At 42.6% G+C, this 23394-nt stretch overlaps 1 protein-coding gene across 7 annotated transcripts in view; it reads right to left on the bottom strand.

Annotated features, from left to right (window-relative positions):
* The window catches only part of IL15 (interleukin 15), a 66526-nt gene extending 46475 nt beyond the window's left edge, over positions 1-20051 (bottom strand). Inside the window, exons 1-2 of one of the 7 annotated variants that reach the window (XM_066385617.1) lie at positions 18860-20051; positions 18385-18610 (exon numbers count right to left, since the gene is read on the bottom strand). The gene's annotated coding sequence lies outside the window, so the exon portion shown is untranslated. Of the gene's footprint in view, positions 1-8327; positions 8404-15237; positions 15310-18384; positions 18674-18859 lie in introns of those variants that run through there. The other 6 variants (XM_066385627.1, XM_066385637.1, XM_066385644.1 and 3 more) reach the window with 6 other exon arrangements.
* Between the last annotated feature and the right edge of the window lie 3343 nt (positions 20052-23394).

Raw genomic sequence — 23394 nt, 5'->3', positions numbered from 1 at the left:
TAAGGTTCAAGCGAGCTCATTCATGTAAACTCCACAGAACAGGTCCTGACATACAGTGAGCACTCAACAGTGTTACCTCTTATTAGTGATGATCACCGCTGTGAAGACACACCTCACCGTGAACCAGCCACCTGGTCCCTCAGTCAGGCTGTTCCATCCCTCCCATAGGACTGACAAAAGGAAACATGGCCATTAACATCCCTACAGCGTACTTCAGTGCTATTGAAAGACTTCCCTGAAGAAGGAGTGAGTATAAGTTGTACAGTGAATTAAACTTGCACTCATTTCTTCTTCAGGAGAGTCTTGCTATAAAAAAAAAGTGTCAGGTGAACCAAACGTGTGTATGTGATGCGACTGACTTACATCCTGGTGCAAAGTCTTTCTTGGATCAACTACTGAAAACAAACATTTTAATACTTTGATTTGCAACAATTTAGTTAACAAGACATACCCCTTGATAGAATTTTAAAATTCTCACAAAGAGAAAGGTTGTCAGAAGGCCATGTAAAGGGCACAGCCTAGCACAGCAGAACAGAAAACCAGGTCAGTCAAGGTCAGGTTTTTATAGCTGATAAATTTGAGCTAAGTTTCAAAGAATATAAAAGTCATGATGGGGCAAGAGAGATAAGTGGGTGGGTAAAGAAACAATACCATGAGATGGGATAGAGAGAAGGGAGAGAAGACTTGTAGTATCAGCCCTTCAAGAAGAAGGCAGCATTTTCCTTTTATCCCTTATAAACTTGTGACTTCCGACAACAGAAAACTAGAAAGAACTACATTTAATAATGGCCACTTTGGTCCTACTATGTAACATCTTCATGTAATAGGAATACTAAACATATACAATTTTTAACTCTAAAATATAAATAGATGGAAAGTTATTTTGGTGACTTTCTGACCCTTTAAAGATTTGTAGTTAAAGACAAATGAACGAACCAATACAAAGTACATGTTTAAAATGAATTTCCTTCTTTTGAACTGTTCAGGTTATTTATATAAAAAGATCGCCATAAAAATTACTCTCCTTCGTAAAAATCAGCCAATCATTACCATACAATTTTCCAGTATTGCCACTATAGATAATTGTTTAACTATTAAAATGTATGTTATGATTTATAGCAGCCATAATGACTCCAATCTCCATATGATTGCTTGGTGCTGCCACGGAAGACATCCCTCATCTGTTGTAGCATGAGATGCCGTATGACAACCTGTAGTGATGCACATTTCTTACTACCTGCTGTTAATGGCCTATCAGCGACAGCGACAGCTTCATTATATTGCACACCCCCTGCCGACAAATAACTGGATTCGAACATCTCTATTGCTTCTCACCCATCCCTTACAGAAGCAGAGGAACGAACGACTACCACAATCCTCAGAAATAACACTGACAACTGAGTTAAAAGTCTAAGGCAAAGCTGATCTTTTATTAAACACAGATGTACTTTAGAGCACAAAATCTCTTACTACGTTGTCTGCAGACAGTTTCACTAGAGTAGGTTGTCATTCTTCCAGTGTTTAATTATTCCCACTGATGAGACCTCTGGTATTTTCCACTCCAAATACTGGGCTTCTTAATATAATGTATCAAGTGATTTACCCTGAACTTGGAATCTCTGAATCAACCCAGAGGCCACAAATCTGTTGTAGAAGCCCCTTAGGTCTGGTTTCTAAAGCACCGCTTGCCTGGCCGTTTCCTGACAAGTGACTGGAGCTTCTCGAGTCTGTGTGGCAAAGCAATAGTGCTTCTAAAGCTGCTGGGAGGTGTACTGTCTCTATTCATGTGCTTTGTTTGGCAATTGGTTGGGTGCATGGACTCTTGAGTCACCGTGTGGTCCCGGTGATTGTTTGCCTTCCTTTCCCTGGCTGTCACAACATTGCTGGTCCTTCCTTCTCCCCCAGGGCTGTGTCTGAGTATCTGGGACACAGCTACCAGAATGCCGGCCCCTGGCTTATGAGACAGTTTGCATTCTTTATCTCCTCTTTCACTGGTCTCATTCAATCGTCTTTGCTTAAATAGTAGCTCCCAAAACAACTACTATGAATAGACCATTGTACCTTTCTTCTTCCTAATCTTTGCTCTCTGTTTTCCTTTCTCATGCACCTCAGTTTTTATACAAAGAAAATGGGCTGGACAGATATCATCAAACACCTCATCATGTGCCCCCTTCCTTCTGTAAGATGACACATTTGTCACAGTCTTAAAGATTTTGACCTTTTCTACTGGGTGTACTTTGGAGGGCGTTTTTAGAAGGGGGCATGGAGAGGTATTGTGGCTAAATGTAGTGGTCGCTCCCTGCACAAGAGCCATCCTTAGATAACTGAGGCTGCACTATCTACTTAAATGACAAAATTACTAATAAGGAGAGTCTTTGACAAACATGGAGTGGGGACAAAGGAAATTGGACAGTCTTGTAGGTTAGACTACATTGAAAGTTATCTCCATTCAGTTATAGAACATAGCCTTCCAGGCAACTAACATTAAATGTGTCGGTATCCTATCTACTTCTCCACCCCTGCCCCTCCTCCTCTCTTTCTCTCTCTTTCCCTCCCACAGCCACAGCTCCACTGGCCCCAGTGCCTCAGCCCCAGGGGCTGAGGATGGCTCCATAAAGCCTCTTCTTTAGGCTCTGAAAATAACCTGGTTGCAAGCATGGCCCCAGATAGAGGTTGCCAGGTGGATCCCGGTCAGGGTGCCTGTGGAAGTCTGTCTATCTCCCCTCCTCTCACTTGGAAAAAGAAGAAAAAGAAATGTGTCATTATCCTGTGCCTGGACCACGTTCATTTCTATTGATGTGGACTTGTGTAAACAATGGTGGTGGTGTTCACCGTCTTGTCTTGTACAGGACTCCATGCAGACTATCATCTTTCTATTCTATGCATGATGAGCACGTTATCATTCCAAAACTGTAGTGCATGTAATAATGAGAGTGAAGACTCTTTGCTGACATTGGGAGCCTTCTTAACCTTCCCCAAACCATGGAGTGTTCTGGAAGCCTAGAGACTTGGGCCCTGGTCCTGGTTCAGTCTTTAGATAGTTATGCAACCTTACCAGGGTACTTCATGTCTTTTAACCTTAGTGTCTTTATTTTTAAAATAAGAAGGCTAGGCTGGACCATGTCTGGAGTCCTTCCCAGTGCCTACATACATCTATGAAGGTCACAGATTGGTCATCAGCATATGAGTAAATTCACCTATCTTGTGTTAAGCCTCAGAACCAACAGATTTGACACCTGAGGGAATTTCTCTAGTCTAATCACCCTAATTTTCCAGAAGAGAACACAGAGGTAAAATTGGGGTTGGCCATGTATGTTGGGCTCCCAGTTTAATTCTTCACTAGTAGTTCATCCAGTGAACAGGGAGCACAAGGCAAGGGGGACGCATGGTGCTGTCTCTACGTACTAGCTTCAGTTTCCAAAGAGGTCAACGTAGCTCTAAAATCCAGGGTTACAGTAGGCCAGGGAGGAGCTATGTAGCCCCATATATATGGACCATAACTGAAAGGCTGTACTAGTAGATTTTTTATTGCTTTCATTTCGGATCTTAGATAGAACTATCCTGCATCAATGCCAGCACGACCAGCAAAACGCTTCTAGAATGCAATCTACTTAACTCCATACAGCAACTTTCAAGGTCACAACAACTAACGTAAGCATGCCATCCACAACTGCTCCAAAACAACCCTGCTTCCTCCCAACTCACTGCAGCCCAGTCACCACTTTCCTACCGCGGAAAAAGGAGAAGATGGAAGCTTCACAATCTCCTTCTCACTGTCACTAACCGCCACACTCGTGCGTTCACACTCAGACCTTTGTCAGGGTGCCCTGATGAGCATAATGGCAAATGTAATCATATATTTACACAGCTTCTGTTTCGTGGAAGGGTCAGGTGGGCAGAGGGATAGCACTTAGTCCCAGTTCCTGGGGAGATGAAGAACTGGCAAGGGCAGCTGTCTCTCTCTTTGGAGGGCATCTGTCTCTCTTGTTGGAAAGCCTCCCTGTGGGTTCCAGAGAAATAAGGTGGTTTGTGGAACGCCAAGCCATGCTCAGGAATGATGCCAAGTCTATGACAATCCCCTGGGCTAGAGAAGGGCACTGTATCTCAGCTTGGCAGCCCAGAGCCAGAAACTCAGGACCCAGAAGTGGAGGATGAGATGGAAAGGAGGTTCAGGTTGCTGTGTCTTGTTTCCGTTCTCACCTTCCATGAGAGGTAGGAGTGGAGAGGCAGCTTCACTGCACGTTAACTTGACTGGGACTTGCTGTCTGGGCCTCCGGGCCTGGACTGTGGGGCACACAGAACCTGAAAACTGGCAACACAACTGCCCAAGTCTATACTTCAGATCTAAGCAATTGCACATCCCATCACTGTCAATGGATAGAAGGAGACCTACAGCAAAAGACAGGGAAGGATCCTTGGGGAACAAGGTATTGGAAAAGCAGAGTCGTGGACTTCTTAAACCTAGAATACCACAGTATGGGCTCTTTAGTCGGCTATTGGTGTTTTTTTTTTTTTGGGGGGGTGTTTTTGTTTGTTTGTTTGTTTTTTAGCAAGAGAGAGACAGGAACAGACAGGCTGGAAGGGAGAGAGATGAAAAGCATCAATTCTTTGTTGCAGCACCTCAGTTGTTCATTGACTGCTTTCTTATATGCGCCTTGATGGGAGGCTACAGCATAGTGAGTGATCCCTTGCTCAAGCCAGCAGCCTTGGGCTTAAGCCAGCGACCATGGGATCATGTCTATGATCCGACGCTCAAGCCGGCAACCCCACACTCAAGCTGGTGAGCCTGTGCTCAAGCTGGATAAGCCTGTGCTCAAGCTGGCAACCTCGGGGTTCGAACCTGGGTCCTCAGCATCCGCGGCTGATGCTCTATCCACTGTGCCATCGCCTGATCAGGCCACTCTGTATTGTTAGGAGACCTGTGGTTTGTTGAGAGCCAACCTGTATTCAAACCCACAGATCTGGAAGCAAATGTTTTATAAACGTTGGAGGCTGAGAGTCAGGTGCCTTGAATTAAGAAAGAAAGGTCAAGGTTTTAAAAGAAAAGTACCTCAATATTAAATCTGAAAAGCCGTCATAAAGTCACGTGTCTGGAGTTTTAGAGGACCTTCACAAAACAGTGAGGAGTAGAAGCTATAGATATTTTTAATCTGTCATTTGGGATTATTGCATATTTTAAAGTGACAAAGTAATGTTGTTATGACTGTATATTTGTTCTCTTGGATTCTCAAGAGAAGAGGCATTCAACTATATAACTATTTTTACAAAATTCTCTCTTCTATTTTGCCTATTGAAATTTTTTTCAAAACACTTGGTAAATACAATTAAGATGATGAAACAATTTTGATTTGAAGGAAGTCAGAGAATAAACTGTACCCTGTTTTTATTTCCTTTCATTTACAGAAGAATTTACTTCGCAATTTATAAAATCAAACCATCAAAAATACAACTGGTACAAAATGTTAAACGGTCCTTTTTTTTTTTTTTTTTAGTTCTATAAAGTTCATGCTAATCTAATGAGCTCATAACCATCATCCTAATAATGAATGTAAGGTTTTTATTTGTAACCTGGCCCAAATTTGGCCCTGAGACAATTCTGTTTTTCTTCTCTGAATATACTGGGAATGTTTTGCCAGAGCTTTGTGATCACTGATGGCTTATTTCCAATCAAATCTAGTCAAACTTCTTTTCTCAGAACCTTTTATTACTTGACCCCTCAGCAACATGTGATCATTACTGACAATAAGAATAACATTATTTAAGGTCTACTATGTGCTGGGCAAGGTGTTAGGCACATAAGGACACAATGTTTCCCAAGCTTCAGCCATTCCAACTCCACCCTCTTGTTCTTGCCATCCTTAGTACCACCTTTATCATTTACCCCACAAGTCAATATTGTAAAATACTGCACATCGTATTAGAAAAGTATCAATCAAATGGCAAGAACACAAAAGAGGGACGTGGTCAGTATTTCCAGGGGCCCAGGGAGGTGGTAAAGCTGGGGTTTTGCCAGAACTTTATACAGAAGTGACTCTTTAAAGATGGATATATAGTTTTTAAGTGAGCTAATAGGTACACAGTACATATCGGTGGTTGCCAGGAGCAGGACTGGGAGTGGGTGAAATGGATGAAGGGTGTCAAAAGGAACAAATTTACAACATGACGATTATAGTTAACAATACTGTCTTGTGTATTTCAGTGTTGCTAAGGGAGTCAGTCTCAAGTTTTCATGACAAGAAAAAAAAAGCTGAGTAATCCTGTGCGGTGATGAATGTTAGTTAACTGAACTTATTGTGATGATCATTTTGACATTTGTGCAAGTACTGAATCATTATGTTGCACACCCGAAATTAACGTAACGTTTTATGTCAATTATACTAATTTTAAAAAATGATGAACACTCCCCGGCTAGCTCAGTGGTAGAGCATTGGCCCAGCATGTGGATGTCCTGGGTTCAATTCCTAGTCAGGACACACAGGAGAAGAGCCCATCTGCTTCTCCACTCCTCCCCCTCTCGCTTCTCTCTCTGTCTCTCTCTCCTCCCATAGCCATGACTCAATTAGAGCGAGTTCACCCCAGGCACTGAGAATGAGTTCCATGCCCTCTACTTCAGTCACTAAGAGTTCAGTTGCTGAGCAACAAAGCAACACCCCAGAAGGGCAGAGTATCACCCCCTAGTGGGCTTGGCGGGTGGATCCCAGTCAAGGAGCATGTGGGAGTCTGTCTCTCTGCCTCCTTTCCTCTCACTAAAAAGAAAAAAAGAAAAAAAAGAATGAAAAGATGAATATATAAAAATAGGCATATGCGATATATAAAACCCATCATGAGGGCAGCAGACAGAGTAATTATGACAGGCAAGCAAGGACTTAAAGGTGTGAAAAGTCTAACATTTTCTTTTGAAGACCTAGACACTGGCCAACATCTTTTTGAAGACATTTCCTGAGCATTTCTTCTTTCAGAGTGCCCAACACAGTCACATAACAGCCCCTCTGGTCTTCTTATTTGACTCCAAAACTTTTATGTGTGCATTTGCCTCTTGACGAAATACTCTGACAGTTGCTTCAGTCAATAAATTTTTTACTATTAACTCACAAGCCAAAATCTCTTGCATAAGTAGCTCACCCAATCTTCAGTCCACTACTTCCAATAAATTACAAAACATAGGTAGCTGTATGTTCCACTTTTCTCTCAATAGGCTATTTGTAAAATCAAGTTCATTCATTTCAGTGGCTGACCCCACATCCTTGCAGTAATCAGTATCTGTTCCTACAATGTTTCTTTTTCCAAGATTAAAAGCTTGGAAATCACCAGGACTCTCTCTGCATTTTGCCCCTCCCACCAAACCAAAGTCAATCAAGTATTTACAAGAGTGTCTGACCCATACTTGGCACTCAAACTTATCTTGCTGAAGGAAACAAACCAATTCAATGAATAAATAAATTTGATCTTCCTTGAAACAACTCTTCTTTCCCTTCCCCATTACCCTTAGCATACATACACCAATATTTCACATCCATTCTACAAATATTTATCATAGACGACCATATATACTAGGCACTGACAGATGATGAAAGTGTAGCAATGGGCAAAATAGCAAAACTACACGCTCTCCTGTGGCTCATGTTTTCATGGGGAAAGGCAGTGATTAAACAAAGAATCAAATAAAACGTATGTAAGTCTCTATCTGAAAATCTTAAAAAGGCTGTAAGAACGAAAAGTTTCACTTAATTCATAGGTTAACCAAACATGGACTGAACTGACATAAGACTATTTATAATTAGTTTTTAGTTCACTTTTGGGGAGGTACCTGAATCAGCTTGACCGTTGCACGGTGTGCATGAAAGGCATCCTATCACTGTGTTAGTCTGCTCTGCGAAGGCTGCCGTAACGGAACAGCACACACAGGGTGGCTTAATCAAGAAACTTGATCTTGGCTGGAAGCCCAAGGTCAAGGTGCTGGAAAGGTTGGTTTCTGGTGAGTTCTTTCTTCTCGGCTTGCAGACAGCCACCTTCTCACTTTGGCTGCACATGGCTTTTTCTCTGTGCATGTCCACCCTTGCTATCTCTTCCTCTCATTATAAAGACACCAGCCTTATCAGAGTAGGGGCCCACCTGTATAACCTCATTTAACCTTTATTACCTCCCAAAAGCTCTTTATTCAAATACAGTCCCATTGGGGGTTAGGGTTTACACATATGAATTGGCACAATTCAGTCTATAACAATTACCTTTCCAAAATATGAAAACAAATATGAATGTTAAACATATCTGATTCCAAGAGTTTGGGCTATGGCATTATAAAAAATGGGTGGATGTCAGATAATTACAGGCGTGCGGAGACGAGGCTAGGTCCAGCGTGCTGGTGGCAGTGGGGTCTGAAGGACAGCAGTCAGGGAAAGCCTCGCCCGAAGGGGTATTTGAGCCAGCACCTGAAGGAGTTAAGACCTGAGAGAACAGTATTCTAGAAAGGGAGAACACCAAGTTCAAAGACCCGTACAGAAAGCCAGAGCAGTATGGTTGAGAAGAGAAAGGTCATCAATGTGGCTGAATTGGCGATCTAAGGGAGAAGTAGCGGATGAAACGATAGAGGTACAAGTAGCTTAGGGCCTCATTGCAACGGAATTTGGCTTTTAATGAAGTGAAGTGAGAAGGCAGTGGGAGAAGAGGAGTGGCATGACTTCATGTTTAAATAGGACCACAATGTGTGGCAAATTCCCAAAAGATAGTGCACTCAGTCAACGCCTTCCTTCCATCAACAAACAGGGCACACCACCTATCAAGAGATGGGGTCAACGTCCTCGCCCCCTGATTCCGGGAGGACCTTCTGACTTGCTTTTCCCAATAGAATGAAGCAAATGTGACAGTCCAGGAAGTCCATACCCAAGCCTCTTAAGAGCATCTGAAGCTCCCACTTCCTCTTTTGTAGAAGCTGGATGTTATGTAAGGAGTCTGACCACCGTGAGGCCATCATGCTGTGAGACAGCTCAGCTGAGCCTGAGGAACAGCAAAGAGAGGAGAAAGAAGGACTCAGCCACCAGCCAGAACTGAGGCCCCATATAGATTACTCGATGTCATGAGTCATCTCAGTCCTTGACCTTCGCAGTCATACCAGCTGAGACATTGTGGAGTGGAGACAAGCCTCTGTTTTCTCTCCAAATGTCTAAGATGGGAAATGAAATTGTTCTTACCTTGTACCCTTAAAGTCTGGTGTAGTTTATTACATAACAATTAAGTAATGACACAGAGATTGACATGAAGCCAGGTGGTGGGGAGACGCCTGAAGGGTATCAAAGGGTAACGAAGGCTAGAAATGCACCGACAAAATTATATATTATCAGACACTGGAGAGAGGGCAACACATGCTATCTAGTAGCAAGACGTCTGGCAACGCTGTCACCAGCAGTAATCCAGAATTAAGGAAATGTATCTCATGAACTTGTGGACCTGGTTGGCCAGGACATGGAAACAACCAAAAAGCCCGTCAATAGATGACTGGATAAAGAAGATGTGGCACATATACACTATGGAATACTACTCAGCCATAAGAAATGATGACATCGGATCATTTACAGCAAAATGGTGGGATCTTGATAACATTATACGAAGTGAAATAAGTAAATCAGAAAAAACCAGGAACTGCATTATTCCATACGTAGGTGGGACATAAAAGTGAAACTAAGAGACATTGATAAGAGTGTGGTGGTTATGGGGGGAGGGGGGAAAGGGAGAGGGAAAGGGGGAGGAGGAGGGGCACAAAGAAAACTAGATAGAAGGTGACAGAGGACAATCTGACTTTGGGTGATGGGTATGCAACATAATTGAACGACGAGATAACCTGGACTTGTTATCTTTGAATATATGTATCCTGATTTATTGATGTCGCCCCATTAAAAAAATAAAATTATTTAAAAAAAAAAGATTCCTAAATTTGATAACTGACTTCATTTAGCTGCCTAGAATTAATTACAGGAAGAGAAAGATGAACTAAAGTGTTCAGGCAGAATTTAGAGAAAATCGTTCCACCCAGTACTTAGTCTGTAGGAAAATAAAACTTATTGCCATGCTTGCCTGTCTAGGCAGCAATAGATTCTCAAAGAAAGAAGTAGTCTTAGGGCAAAGATAAAATCCAGAGTCTATTAGCACCATGTGTTCAGGTTAAAGATCAATTCAAGTGTGCAGCTGAAAAAAAACAACCTTCATTATGCTCTCAGAGGATTTAAGACGTAGTGCCTCACAGACTCTGCCAGCAGGACAGAAGCATCTCTGAAGACGCCCAGGGCTTCTCCTACAGCATTCTGACTTGCAGCCAAAGCAAAGAGGAGCCTGTCTTCAGAGTTTCATGGACGTGTCTTTTTCTAAGTGAATGAACCTCAGTAAAGTTTATAGGAAGCCCCCAAGGTTTATAAAAAAAAATTGTACTAAAAAAATACCACCAGCCCTGGACAGTTGGCTCAGCAGCAGAGCATCGGTCTGGTGTGTGGAAGTCCCGGGTTCAATTCCTGGCCAGGGTACACAGAAGAAGCTCCCATCTGCTTCTCCACCCCTTCTCCTTATCCTTCCTCTCTGTCTCTCTCTTCCCCTCCTGCAACCAAGGCTCAATTGAAGCAAAGTTGGCCTGGGCGCTGAGGATGGCTCCATGGCCTCTGCCTCAGGCGCTAGAATGGATCCTGCTGCAATGGAGCAATGCCCCAGATGGGCAGAGCATTGCCCCCTGGTGGGCATGCCAGGTGGATCCTGGTCGGTCACATGTGGGAGTCTGTCTGCCTCCTTGTTTCTCACTTCAAAAAATACAGAAAACAAAACAAAAAGCAAATGAACAAAAAAAGTACCACAAGCCAAACAACAGGGAGATCACAAAAGGTCTTTATATTCCTAACTCTCTATGAATAGGAAGCAGCCTTCTCAAAGGGCTCTATCTCATGGACAAAGAAGAAAGACTCAGACTTGAACTTTCCTGCCCGCCCAGTTGAGGTGCCAGATATATGAGTGATGAAACCCTGAATGTGTCATCCTTGAGCGTTTCATCCCCTGAAACCTAAACGGAACCCAGTCACTGAGGGTAACCCCATCTCAAAATAATGACAGCTAAATAAATTATTGCTTTTGTAAGTCACTGGTTTCAAAGGTGGGTTTTGTTGTTGGGTGGGTTTGCTTGTTTTTGTTATTTAATGCAGGCAGGGCAGGTAACTGGAAACAGGTGAAGTGAAACATTCTGGCTCCTGGGTTATAGAGAGAAGGGGGTCAGGTGGGGATGACGTGCAACAGCAGGGAGACCGACTCTTAAAATAATACCACGAGGTGTGAGAGCAACTGCTGGGACACGGCTGGCACAGTAAAGGGGGTGAGAGGTCAGCATGGGAAACAGTCTGCAGGCATAGCTCAGTGCCTTCGTGGAAGGTTCATGTGAGGTGGGAGAAAAAGAGACGCATGCGACAACTCCCAGATGCACTGGTTGTCTCCGCACCTGAAGAAATGGGGATGGGGAAGACGGTGGGAGAAGCGGTCTGGAGCTGAGTCAGGAATCCCGTGAGTGCTAGAGACCCGATCGGGGATGCTGAAAAGACTGTTGGCTCTCTGAGTCTGGCGTTCAGAGAGAGGTCACGATTGGAGGTATAAATTTAGAAATCATGAGTATGGGAGACACTGAAAGCCATGAGACTGAATGAGAGCATGGAGGGAGTGAGGACACAGAGAGAAAAGGCTTAGGGGCTGTGGCCCTCGGGTTCCTAGATTTCAAAGGTTAAGGAGAAGAAAAACCAGCAAAGAGGACAAATAGGTGCTGGGGGGTAAAAGGAAATAAGAAGAGGGGGGTGGCCTGCAAGTGAAACCCACGACTCTTTGGGGACACTCAGGAAGGAACCAGGCACTGCCCATTCCCTTTAGCCCGGGGGTTCTTGGTCCCTCCAAGTCTATTTTTAGTGGAGCCGTGGGGACCACAGCCGGACCAGTTCAAGAAGAATATGAAAAGAGAAATTGGAGACAAGGAATAGAGCTGACTTGGAAAACTCTCCATGAAACAGGGACAGGAAAACCAGGCAGTAGCTGGAGAGAAACATAAAGTCAAGAGAGTTGGGTTTCCTTAAAAGAGAAAAATATAGCATGGCTCCATAGTGATGGGAGAGACCCGTACGAGAGACGAATGGCGATGGAGGAGAGAAAGAATGGATGATTAGAGCTATGTCCTTGGGCAGATGACAGGAGGAAGGCGACATGCCGAGAGACAACCACGAATCCTCATCTCTAATTGCTTTTCTTCCTCAAGAAATCCTACCCTAGACCAAATTTCCTAAAGTACTGCTTTTATCATAATAGTTTATCATTCTTTTTGCTGTATTATATATTTTTCTGCATATTGTACATTCCTCTGCTTAGCTGTCAGGCTGTTGAATGATCTAACTCACTCTCACTGAAGTCAATACAACTCAACTACGTGACCAGCCCTTGGCTGGGGGGACACACTATCCTATCTGTATTTAAAAAGTAACTGTGGAGACATAATAGTAAGAGGACTTTACAGAAATGAAAGCTGTTATAGGGGAATGCAGGCAAGCACTGCTGTATTTATAAAGTAAAATGAATTTACATAAGGGAGAAAATTGTTCACTCTGGGCAGTAGAAGGGGCAACAGAAGTTATAGCGCAGGGGTCGGGAACCTTTTTGGCTGAGAGGGCCATGAATGCCACATATTTTAAAATGTAACTCCGTGAGAGCCATACAACGACCCGTGTATGTTACGCATTATCCAATAAAAATTTGGTGTTGTCCCAGAGGACAGCTGTGATTGGCTCCAGCCACCCGCAACCATGAACATGAGAGGTAGGAAATGAATGGATTATAATACAGTATGTCCATAAAGTCATGGTGCACTTTTGACAGGTCACAGGAAAGCAACAAAAGATGATAAAAATGTGAAATCTGCACCATATAAAAGGAAAACCCTTCCAGTTTCTGTAGGATGATGTGGCAGCATGTGCGCATGCACAGATGATGACGTAACACCGTGTATACAGCAGAGCAGCCCACGGCCATGCCAGTTCAGATGTGGACGGTACAGAGGAAAGTTCAGTGTGTTCTGTGGCTCGCTAAATTCAAATCCGTGACCAAAGTGCAACGTGAATATCGGTGCGTTTATAACGAAGCGCCACCACATAGGAATAACATTACTTGGTGGGATAAGCAGTTGAAGGAAACCGGCAGTTTGGTAGAGAAACCCTGTTCTGGTAGGCCAGTCAGTGACGAGTCTGTAGAGGCTATACGGGATAGCTACCTAAGGAGCCCTAAAAAATCTGTGCATGAGCCCACATCAAACTGCACTGAATAGGTATGAAACTGGGAGAGTTTTCCTTTTATTTGGTGCAGATTTCACATTTCTATCGTCTTTTGTTGCTTTCCTGTGACCGGTCAAAAGTGCACCATGACTTTATGGACACACTGTACATGAGAATGTTTTATATTTTTAACGTTATTATTTTTTTTATTAAAGATTTGTCTGCAAGCCAGATGCAGCCATCAAAAGAGCCACATCTGGCTCATGAGCCATAGGTTCTCGACCCCTGTTATAGAGGGAGAGCATTCTGAACAGGACGCAGAAAGGCCAACATGGAGTGACAAGGAAGAGCAAGAGTCTGGAGCTCGGAGGAAGTGTGACGGGAGCTGAGGCTGGAAGACACCAAGGTGCAGAGGCTCTCCAAGCCCCAAGTCCAGCTGGACCCTATTCCCAGGCCCTGCCCCTTTAAGCAGGAAGCCCTTCTAACAGCCAGACTCTGTCCTTCACTGTCCAATCCCCACCCACAGTAATCCAGAAACCAAGGGTGGGGGATGGACAGTAAGCATGAACTGGATGAGAGATCTTTCAAGTGAAGGACAGACACTCCTGGGGAAACCTAGGACTTTTCAAGGTCTGCATGGGCCTAAGGAGTTTTCAAGAAACCAATTTCCAGAGCCACGATGTCCATAGAAACCCCTTTTTAGGAGTGATGTGCCTGAAATGTGCCTGAGGCAATCAGATTTCTAGCAAGTTCTCCTTTCCCTCTTCCCCTTTCAGAGTCACCCTTCTCCCATTTTACGAAAAGAAGGCATCTCGCTCCCCATCCAGAATCTTACCCTGCGCCTTGTCCCCTCGGGGTGCTGAGTGTCAGGCAACCTGAAACACTGATGTTAGCAGGGGCAGTCAACCTTTTTATACTTACCGCCCACTTTTGTATCTCTGTTAGTAGTAAAATTTCCTGACCACCCACCGGTTCCACAGTAATGGTGATTTATAAAGTAGGGAAGTAACTTTACTATATAAAATTTATAAAGCAGTTACAGCAAGTTAACGCATATAATAATAATTATTTACCAAGTATTTTATGTCGGATTTTCACTAAGTTTGGCAGAATAAATCTCTATAAAACAACTTACTCTAGTTAAATCTATCTTTTTATTTATACTTTAGTTGCTCCACTACAGCCCACGATGAAAACTGGAACGCCCACTAGTGGGTGGTAGGGACCAGGCTGACTACCACTGTGTTAGAGCAACCCTCTCTAATGCAAGTGTAGGTACCAACCCCTGCCCATGTCTGCATCTATACAGCTCTTCACTTCCAGCACAGTTTAGTTTTTTGGGTTTTTTTTTGGTTTTTTTTTTTTTTTTTTTTTTGCATTTTTCCGAAGCTGTAAATGGGGAGGCAGTCAGACAGACTCCCGCATGCGCCCGACCGGGATCCACCCGGCATGGTCACCAGGGGGCGATGCTCTGCCCCTCTGGGGAGTCACTTTGTTGCATCCAGAGCCATTCTAGCGCCTGAGGCAGAGGTCACAGAGCCATCCTCAGCGCCCGGGCCATCTTCGTTCCAATGGAGCCTCGGCTGCGGGAGGGGTTAGAGAAAGACAGATAGGAAGGGGGGGTGGAGAAGCAGATGGGTGCTTCTCCTGTGTGCCCTGGCCGGGAATCGAACCTGGACTCCTACATGCCAGGCCGATGCTCTACCACTGAGCCAACCGGCCAGGGCCACAGTTTAGTTTTATGTCTAACAAGTTCTTACCGTAAGTCCATGAGTTCTTTGGCTAACCGCACACTAATAATTCTCAGAGTAACATAAAGAACAGTTTTTAACAATAAAACTATTTGAGAATTCAATTTAAATTCTTATAGTACTTATTTTTGTCACTGAGGAAGGAGAGCAAAGAAATGGGAAAACTATATTGCAGAATTCCTAACTATAAAATGTTCTATTAAGGAATATTTACATACTTCAGAAGTCAGTGTTAACTTTCTGCAACGGGCATTCCGTCTCTCAAATTTCTATGAGGCAGCTTCTGAGCAAGATGCCTAGTGAGGAGAAGGAAGTGATGTAAGCAATCACTGGGTGTGTCACTGGTGGTCAGTAGAGCTTCCCCTCCAAACTTTTAACCACCGTGTTTTCCTCTTCTACAATCATTTTCAGTTTCAATTCCTTTATCTGAGGCAAAACACTGGAGAACATATGCAAACAAACACTCTGCCTCCTGATAGAAAATGTATACAAGTAGAATTGCTGAATTGAACTGAGATCAAAACCTCTGATTTCCTACTTCTGACTTCTAGCACTAAATAACATTTTTTTAAAAAAAATGATACCATTTCTTGAAACAAAACAAAGTAATAAATACAATAGTTATATAGTTATAAATAGTTCATTAGTAAAATTCACCATGGAATACTTAGCAGAAAACACAGTCCATGACTAGATACAACTCCAAACGTTATCTCAACTCTCCTATGGAATTCCCCCACCCCCAATCCATCAAATAAGGTAGCAGCAAGCACTTGAGCAAAGTTCAGTCTAACAGTCTCATGCAGTAATCTGTAATCGCGGGGTAAACTAATCCAAGAGCTACTACTGAGCTAAAGAAAGAAGCTGGCTTCTCGCCAATTCTCATACCATGAAGCCTTCTGAAAGGGGGGACTTCCCAAAAGCTGACTCTACCACCTAGCTGAGATATAATAGGAAAGCACCCTGTCCTGATTTCGCCCTAATTCCCAGGCTTCTGCTTGGATGAATGAATAGATAGATCGATAGATAGATAAAACATATAGATGAATCCACATTTGCCCACTATCTATCAAACTCTGCCAGCAAAAACTGGTACAAATTAGAAAAATATTCTCATTCAGGAACCATAAAAGAAATTTTTCTAAAGAACCAAACACACAGACACTCATGTGAATATTATTTGGCTGTAAAGTTTATCTTTAAATTCATCATTAACAATGTCAATAATGTAAGTACCACATAAGCACTGCAGTAAACACAGCACTCTGTCATTATAACACTGTATCAAAATGAAACAGTGGCTGATTATCACTGTCAACTTTTGGGAAGTATTTCTATGGAGAAAAAATATCCTTTATTAAAAACCAGTGATCAAATCTGTCTGGGTTCAAATCCAAGCTGTACCACTTTCTAGCTGTACTTTGGGAAAGTTATTTAATTACTCTATTCTTCCATTTCCTCAGCTATAAAACTACCACCACGTAAGTTTATTAGGACAATGAAAAAAATGCATACATTCTTGGAATAACGTATGATAAGAACTCAAAAAATTAGCTAGTATTATTTTCCCTAATTCAAGCTGTGGGTCCAAAGACAGTACTCTGTGTTATCATTACTTAACCTTCAAAGGAATGGTTACATAATGAACAAAACTTAACAGCAAGTATAGAAATAAAAATAGGACAGTCTTCCAAATTTTAAAATCTTTTAAGAAGTGTTTTAGGTCCAAGACCCATTTAAAAAGTTGATTAGAATTACAGGTATTTTCCTCAGAAAAATCCACTGAGACACAGATTTCAGGGTCTCACTCACAGACTTCCTGAGGTCTACTCAGAGCCAGCAAACCTGAGGTGGAGAACTTTCTAGGGTTTAATATCCTTCAATCATCTAACTTTTCCCCATCCTCCAAAGAAATTCATAAGCATCCATTTCATTGACAAATATTATGTTTTGTGATACAGCTGTGGACATTTATATATGAATCTTATGAATTAAAACAAAAAGCATCACATTGTCTTTCTTAAACCCACTAGCAATCTATAGGAAACTTCCAAATTTCAGAAGTATGGCTTCAAATCAGGTTCTGGAGTTCCCAAGCCACATCAGCATGAATTCAAATGTTTTAAAAGCTGCTTTGGGTCCAAGAGCCATCTAAAAAGCTGAGAAGAATTATGGAAACACTGCCCATTACAGCTTCTCAACCAGTGGCCACCCCAAAACCCCTCACTCTGTCCCAAAGCAGATGTCACTGCAGGGAAGGTTGCTCTGAGTACAACCAAAACTTGAAGAAGACCAAACCGAGAGAGAATGTTAAGGCAATGACATTAAAACACTATCATAAACCTTCAGAATTTTCTGAGACTTCTGAACTATGTGAAGTAAAATGAAAATTTTTTCATCACTTTTAAAATCTAAAATGGTTATTGCTTTGTCTTCAGTCCTTTCCTTTACATATATTTATGTTCTTTATTTACTAACTTCTCCTTAAGTTCACCATGCCCACTGAAACTGCTTTTTAAAATAAAAGAACAGGAGTTTAAAATTTAATCCACAGCGCATCTTGCAGCTTCTGCACAGCAGGATGCTGTAACCATGCAGACCTGACCTGTTTGTTCAGTCCAGTCAATAAAGCCTCTCCAGGCACGCCGACACGATGAAGATGCCTATCAGCTACCAGTTGATGCCATTAAAAGTATCATAACATTAAAAAGTAGCTGTATTATAGAACTGTATTCCTGAAAGCCATATAATTTTATTAACCAACGTCCCTTCAATAAATTTAATAAAAGAAAGGAGAGCAGCTACAAAAAACACAATCGAAAATAATAGCGAGTGACAATCACTTCACTTCCAGTTTCAAAACTTCTGACTCACCCTTTAAGAATCTGCTATAAGCATCATGAAGAATAACCTTGCTTTATACACACGCTGACGTGAACGAACTCTGCTTAAACGCATGGAATCACATAGTTAAATTCGAATAAACTGTATCCACTCACACCATGCAGTCTCAAGAACACCGGAAAAAATCAACTGGATTTTCATTTAAAGCCGCCTTGAATAAGGATTCGATCGCAATACAAGACTCGTGCATGTCTCACAAGTTTCTAATACTGCTTTTCTAAGCGACAAGTGTCTTGTCCAGGGTTGGAACCAATAATACAGACCCAGGGCTGACTGCCAAAAAGTGGCCATTCCCGCAAATTCCTCTCCCTTGGTAAGTCAAGGGTCCTGATCAGAGAAAAGGAGGGTAATTTGATTTTGCCAGCAAAGGTAGTCGCGCGCGCAGGCTCACAACACACACGAGTGCACCGGCCGGCACCGAGTCTGGAAGGGGGCAGGGAAGAAGCGGGGAGCTGCGGTACCTTTCTTGAACTTAATGAGCTCAATTAGGTGAGAAATTCAGCGCTTTGTGCCGCCAGACCCAGTCTTCTCCGAGCCCGCGGGTGGCCAGGCGCGCGTCCCTGCTTGCGGCCAACCCGCCCTGCAGTCTCGCCCGGTGCCGGCAACGCGAAGGTGGCAGCGCAGTGGAGCCGGGGGACGGGCGAGCGCGCAAGCCAGCTGCGCGCCTCTGGATGGCGAGAAGAGCCCCTGGGGCAAGTAAAGGGCCAGAAAGGTTGGAAAAGCGTCCGCACAGGGCGCAAGCGAAAACTGAAGGCGCGGGGAAAGTGTTCCCCATAAAAGGGCGGGGCGGGCTGCCGGCCGGCAGCCGGTCGGGGGAGACGGGTGGGTCCTGCTGGGGCTGGGAGGGGCCGAGGCGGGGACTTTGGGGCAGAAATTGTGTCGGGCTGTCAGCTGCCAGCACCTCTCTTCCCAAAGCAGAGAAGCGGAGCTCAGTACCTCCACGGAGTCGGGGTGCGGTGTGGGGGGCGGCAGGCAACGCGGCGGGGTAGCGGCTCCCGGCTCCCGTCCCTATTGGGCTGCGGCGACAGCGAGCGAGTGAAGTGGGGTTCCCTTGAGCGCTGTGAACCCAGGGAGCCCCAACCCCCCCCCCCCCGGCGAAAAGAAAAGCGAAAGGAAAAGTGGAGCAGAAGCGAAGATAAACACCCCCGGCGACTGGGGGAAGGGAGCGATGGCAGCGGCTCCAGGATAACCGCCCAGGTGGCGCGGCCCCCCTTCCCCTGGACTTGCTCGGCTCAGGTCTCTGCGCGGCCACGCCCTAGGGCGCAGGGCCTGGAAGGCGATCGAGTGGTGGACGGGAGCGCTGGCCCCGGCCTCAGCCCGTACCTCCTTTGGCCACCTGCAGAGAAAGCTGGAGGAGATGGCCCGGGGCCCTCCCGCTGTGTCCACAGAGCCGGGCATGGCGCAGGATGGTAGCTCAGCGAAGCCTGGAGACCCGGGCGTGGTGCGCCCCCAAGCCGCCCAGACGAACGGGGAAGATGTGTTGGATGGGGATGGGCTGCTTCCCCAGACCAGCCCCTTGGCTCGCCTCGCAGGGAGGAAGAAGGAAGTCTCTTAAGTCTTAATGGAGAAAACGCTGGGTAACTCTTTTGTCCAAGGCAATTGGCACGGTGGGTGAACTTGAAGACACCTGAAGTGTCTGTTGATCACTTTATCAGTCTAGTGCTTAGCCCAGTGTAAACGTTGTACATAATCCCATTTAATGGGATCTTGTGAAATTTTATTACTGTAGTATTTTATTGTTGACACTAAGTGATCTGCACGCTAGAGTCAGCAGAAAGGCCTCGTGTCCAGTTTTGGAAGCACTTCAGAGAATCTTGCACACGTGGGAGCCACCGGAAACTCTTACTGGAAGGTACTTACCAAATTTTTCAAGGTTATGTCATAGAAAATAATGATAAGCCTCCCTGAAGCTTAGTAAAATACTCATGTATGCATCTTTTGCATTACATATATGTTAAAAATAAAATAGAAAAATCTTAGAAGTGATTTAAATAATTATTTGCATAAAGTTCCACATAAAATCATTTCATATTTTTTATGGAAAGGTTGAGCTCTATATAGTTATTATCAACAAAATAAATGAGATATAAAAATGTAAAAACAATTTCTTACAACTATTCAGAATCCTACCATAGGAAGAAATTATAAATAAACAAAACACCCAAGCTTTTCTGTCCAGGATGAGATAATGTTGAGTTTTCTTGCGGTGAGAACAATGACTTCTAACCCACTCAGATTTTGCACAGCAATATGCTGCACCTTTGATTTGCAGAAGGAGCATGCATTGTGAGAGCCTGAATGTGAACTGGAGTCCGTTGCAAAAGATGTGGCAGCCACAAAAGGACTAAAGTGTGCATCTATGTGGATACAGAAGTTAGAGATGGATTAATGGATCTGTGTCCGCAGCCTCACCTTCGACGACAGCAGAGCTTCTTGGGCTCTTGCAAGGTGAACGCCTCCCATACCCCTTACTTCTGCCACCAGCTGTTATGTGCTCTGCAGCTGGTGGCAGAAATAGATGTGCAGACACTAAGGCACATCGATGGTCACACTCAGCACCAATTAGCAGAGCCAGAAAAAGCTGCTGACGAAGGATACATCATATCCTAAAGCTTGCTGCCCAAGCAAGCTAGAGGAATCTGCTCTTAGCGGGGCTCACCAATGGGTGGACTCCAGAATCTCGTCAGCTGTCCCCAGGGCAAAGGGGAATCAATGGCAACAGTGTGCTTTTAATATATGGCCACTTTGAATGTTCTAAACTAATGAAGAGTTTTCACAACACTCTGGAAACTGATGGGGATGATCTTCACAGAGCTGAGCTTTAAAGCATCATCTGAGTACATGAAATAATATAAGTGGCCTGCAAATGTTGACCAAGCTTCAAATATATGTAAGTTGTGGAAGATGGGCAGAAGGATATGTAAAACATTTTGTTAGATTAGGGAGATAAAATAACATAAATAACAATAAAGTGAAATGGGAAATGATTATAGTCATAAGAAATGCTTTGTTCTTCTACTTGTCTGCAAAATATATAGGTCAATACTGTTTTCTTAATTACAGAAAGAAAAGTATCTTTGAATTAGTTATGTAAATGCCTATAATTCAATAAAGTTGGGTTTTTAGCATAAATTGTTTTGTTGCACTGCACACAAACATAAAAAAATTTAATATATGCAACTTGTTTTTCAGTTGCCACAGGGAGTTTGGCAAGATACTGAAAATTACTCATACCAATGAACAAGTAAATTCCACTGTATAAATTAAAGGCACAGACCAAGATTGATGAAATCATTTGAAACTCCCTTAAGAGAACTCATAAAATTATAATGTGGAAAGCAGCAAAAATTAACTAAACTCACAGAAGTGACCATAATAATATCTCTTTGAATATAAAGAATCAACAATAAAAGTATAGTTTAGTGAATTTTAGTGTCTGACTTTTTTTTCATTCCAAACACAGCTTAGAAACTGGGTAGTTGCCTCTAAAATTGCTATAGCTTCTTGAGATTACGTGGAAGAGGTTGAAAGTCAGCTCATCTGATTTGCTGTTCAAAGTCCATGATTATGACCTTATTTATTATTCTCCCAAGAACAAACCACAGGCCAAACAACAAATTGATCTTCTGCTCTTTGAAAAACACGGCCCAGGATCTTTCCGTTTCCATCTTGGTTAAAGCATATGTGAAATGAAGCCTCACCCTGAGGATGATCCCACCTCTGACTTTTTTGGAGGTCCTGACAATAGAGTCATACTCAGCCTCTTAAAGATTACTTAAGTTTTCAAGAGTTTCTTAAGCTACCGCTTGTTCAGAGCTATAGCAGTACCAGTTAATACTTCTGTAGTCCTTATGGAGTGTCCCCAGGGACTTGTTAAGTGCAAATATTAACTCATTAAACCCTCACAGCAATGCTGTGATGTATGAACTATTATTATCTCCATTTTACACATGGAGAAATCAAGGCCCAGAGAAATCACACATCTTGCCTAAGGTCACCTGCAGTTGAGTGGCCCAGAAAGGATTTGAACTCAGGTGTTCTGGCTTGAATACACATGCCATTCCTCTGCAGCCTCAAACTGACAACCCACCACTGCTTCTAACTTAGAAAGTTCTTGAGGATAAGAGCCTGGCAGGCGGTATATCTAGGTCTGATTTTGATTGCTCCAGAGTAATTGTAGCCACTGCCAGGGAGGAAGATCATCAGTTCCCTCGAATTTATGCTTCCTAATCTCACAGTGTTTCTGTAAAAAAGTCAGCCTAGGTGTTACAGACTTCTACAAATAAGTAACTTTTTAAAAGTGACTGACAAAATGCTGGCAGAGTTAGAAACAGCAGAACTAGTAGCTAACAGATTCTGGCAAGGTCCTATTAGTGATGGATGCTTTTGTTTGAACTGCTTTATAAAAGTGTACTCATGGGAAGGGGGAAGGGGAACCTAGTTTCAAGCTCAAGGTTAATTAAAAACAGTTATATGATAACACACTTAATTCTTAATATATTTAAAAATAATACAGAATCTTTTACTGTTTTGATACCTAGTAGGGGGGAGAAGGGGCTTTAATAAAATTAAAAGACGACGTACTCACAATACTACTATGAATAGTCTTTTAAAGATGACCTTATCAATCAAAATCTAGTTAAAATTACCTTGCTTAGATTTATAATACGAGAGTTTATATATCTACACCTATATCCATCTAATCTATATCCTTACATGGATATCATATGAGAGTGTATTATTCACCCATTCCTGAAGCTATCCTCTATCCATGCTTTATATTCCAAGCATCTCTTATAGCCTATATTTAAATAAGAATTGATTTAATAGTTTCCCAAAGTGTGTTTGAACAATTTTCCAAATTAAACAATAAGCCTTAATTAAAATCAACCATGTATCAAAGAAGATATCACAGAGAAAATGATGAAATATTTTGAACCGAGGGATAATGAAAATAAAATATATCAAAAAATAAAGGATCTAACTAATGTGATTCTTAGAGAAGAACATATGGTTGTCAACACTTATATTACAAATAAAAAGGTTAAAATTAATAGAATAAGATTTCACCTTCAGAAACAAGGGGGGGGAGAAGAAAATACACAAAGAGAACAAAGGGTATAATAGATAAAAGCTAAAATGAAACAGAAAATCAATGAAAACAAGTTTTTTTTGAAAGATCAATAGAATTGGTGATTCTCTAGCTAAACTGAGCAAGAAAAATGAGGGTAAGTACCGAATTACCAATATCAACATTGAAAGAGGAGACATCACTACATACACTATAGACAAAAATAAATGAAGACTATAAAAAGCATTGTGGCAACAAATTTGATGACTTGAACAAATTACTTATAATTCACAAGTCATGAATGCTGATACATATACGTACACATACACAAAATAGCATGTTTAAATTAATCTATACTCATTATAGAAATTTAATTCATAATTAAAATCTTTCCCACAAA

The sequence above is a fragment of the Saccopteryx leptura genome, chromosome 1 (genome assembly GCF_036850995.1).
Source record: "Saccopteryx leptura isolate mSacLep1 chromosome 1, mSacLep1_pri_phased_curated, whole genome shotgun sequence".
Taxonomy (NCBI): Eukaryota; Metazoa; Chordata; class Mammalia; order Chiroptera; family Emballonuridae; genus Saccopteryx; species Saccopteryx leptura.
Note: the sequence above shows the minus strand (reverse complement) of the source record. Positions and strands in the feature narration are given on the sequence as shown.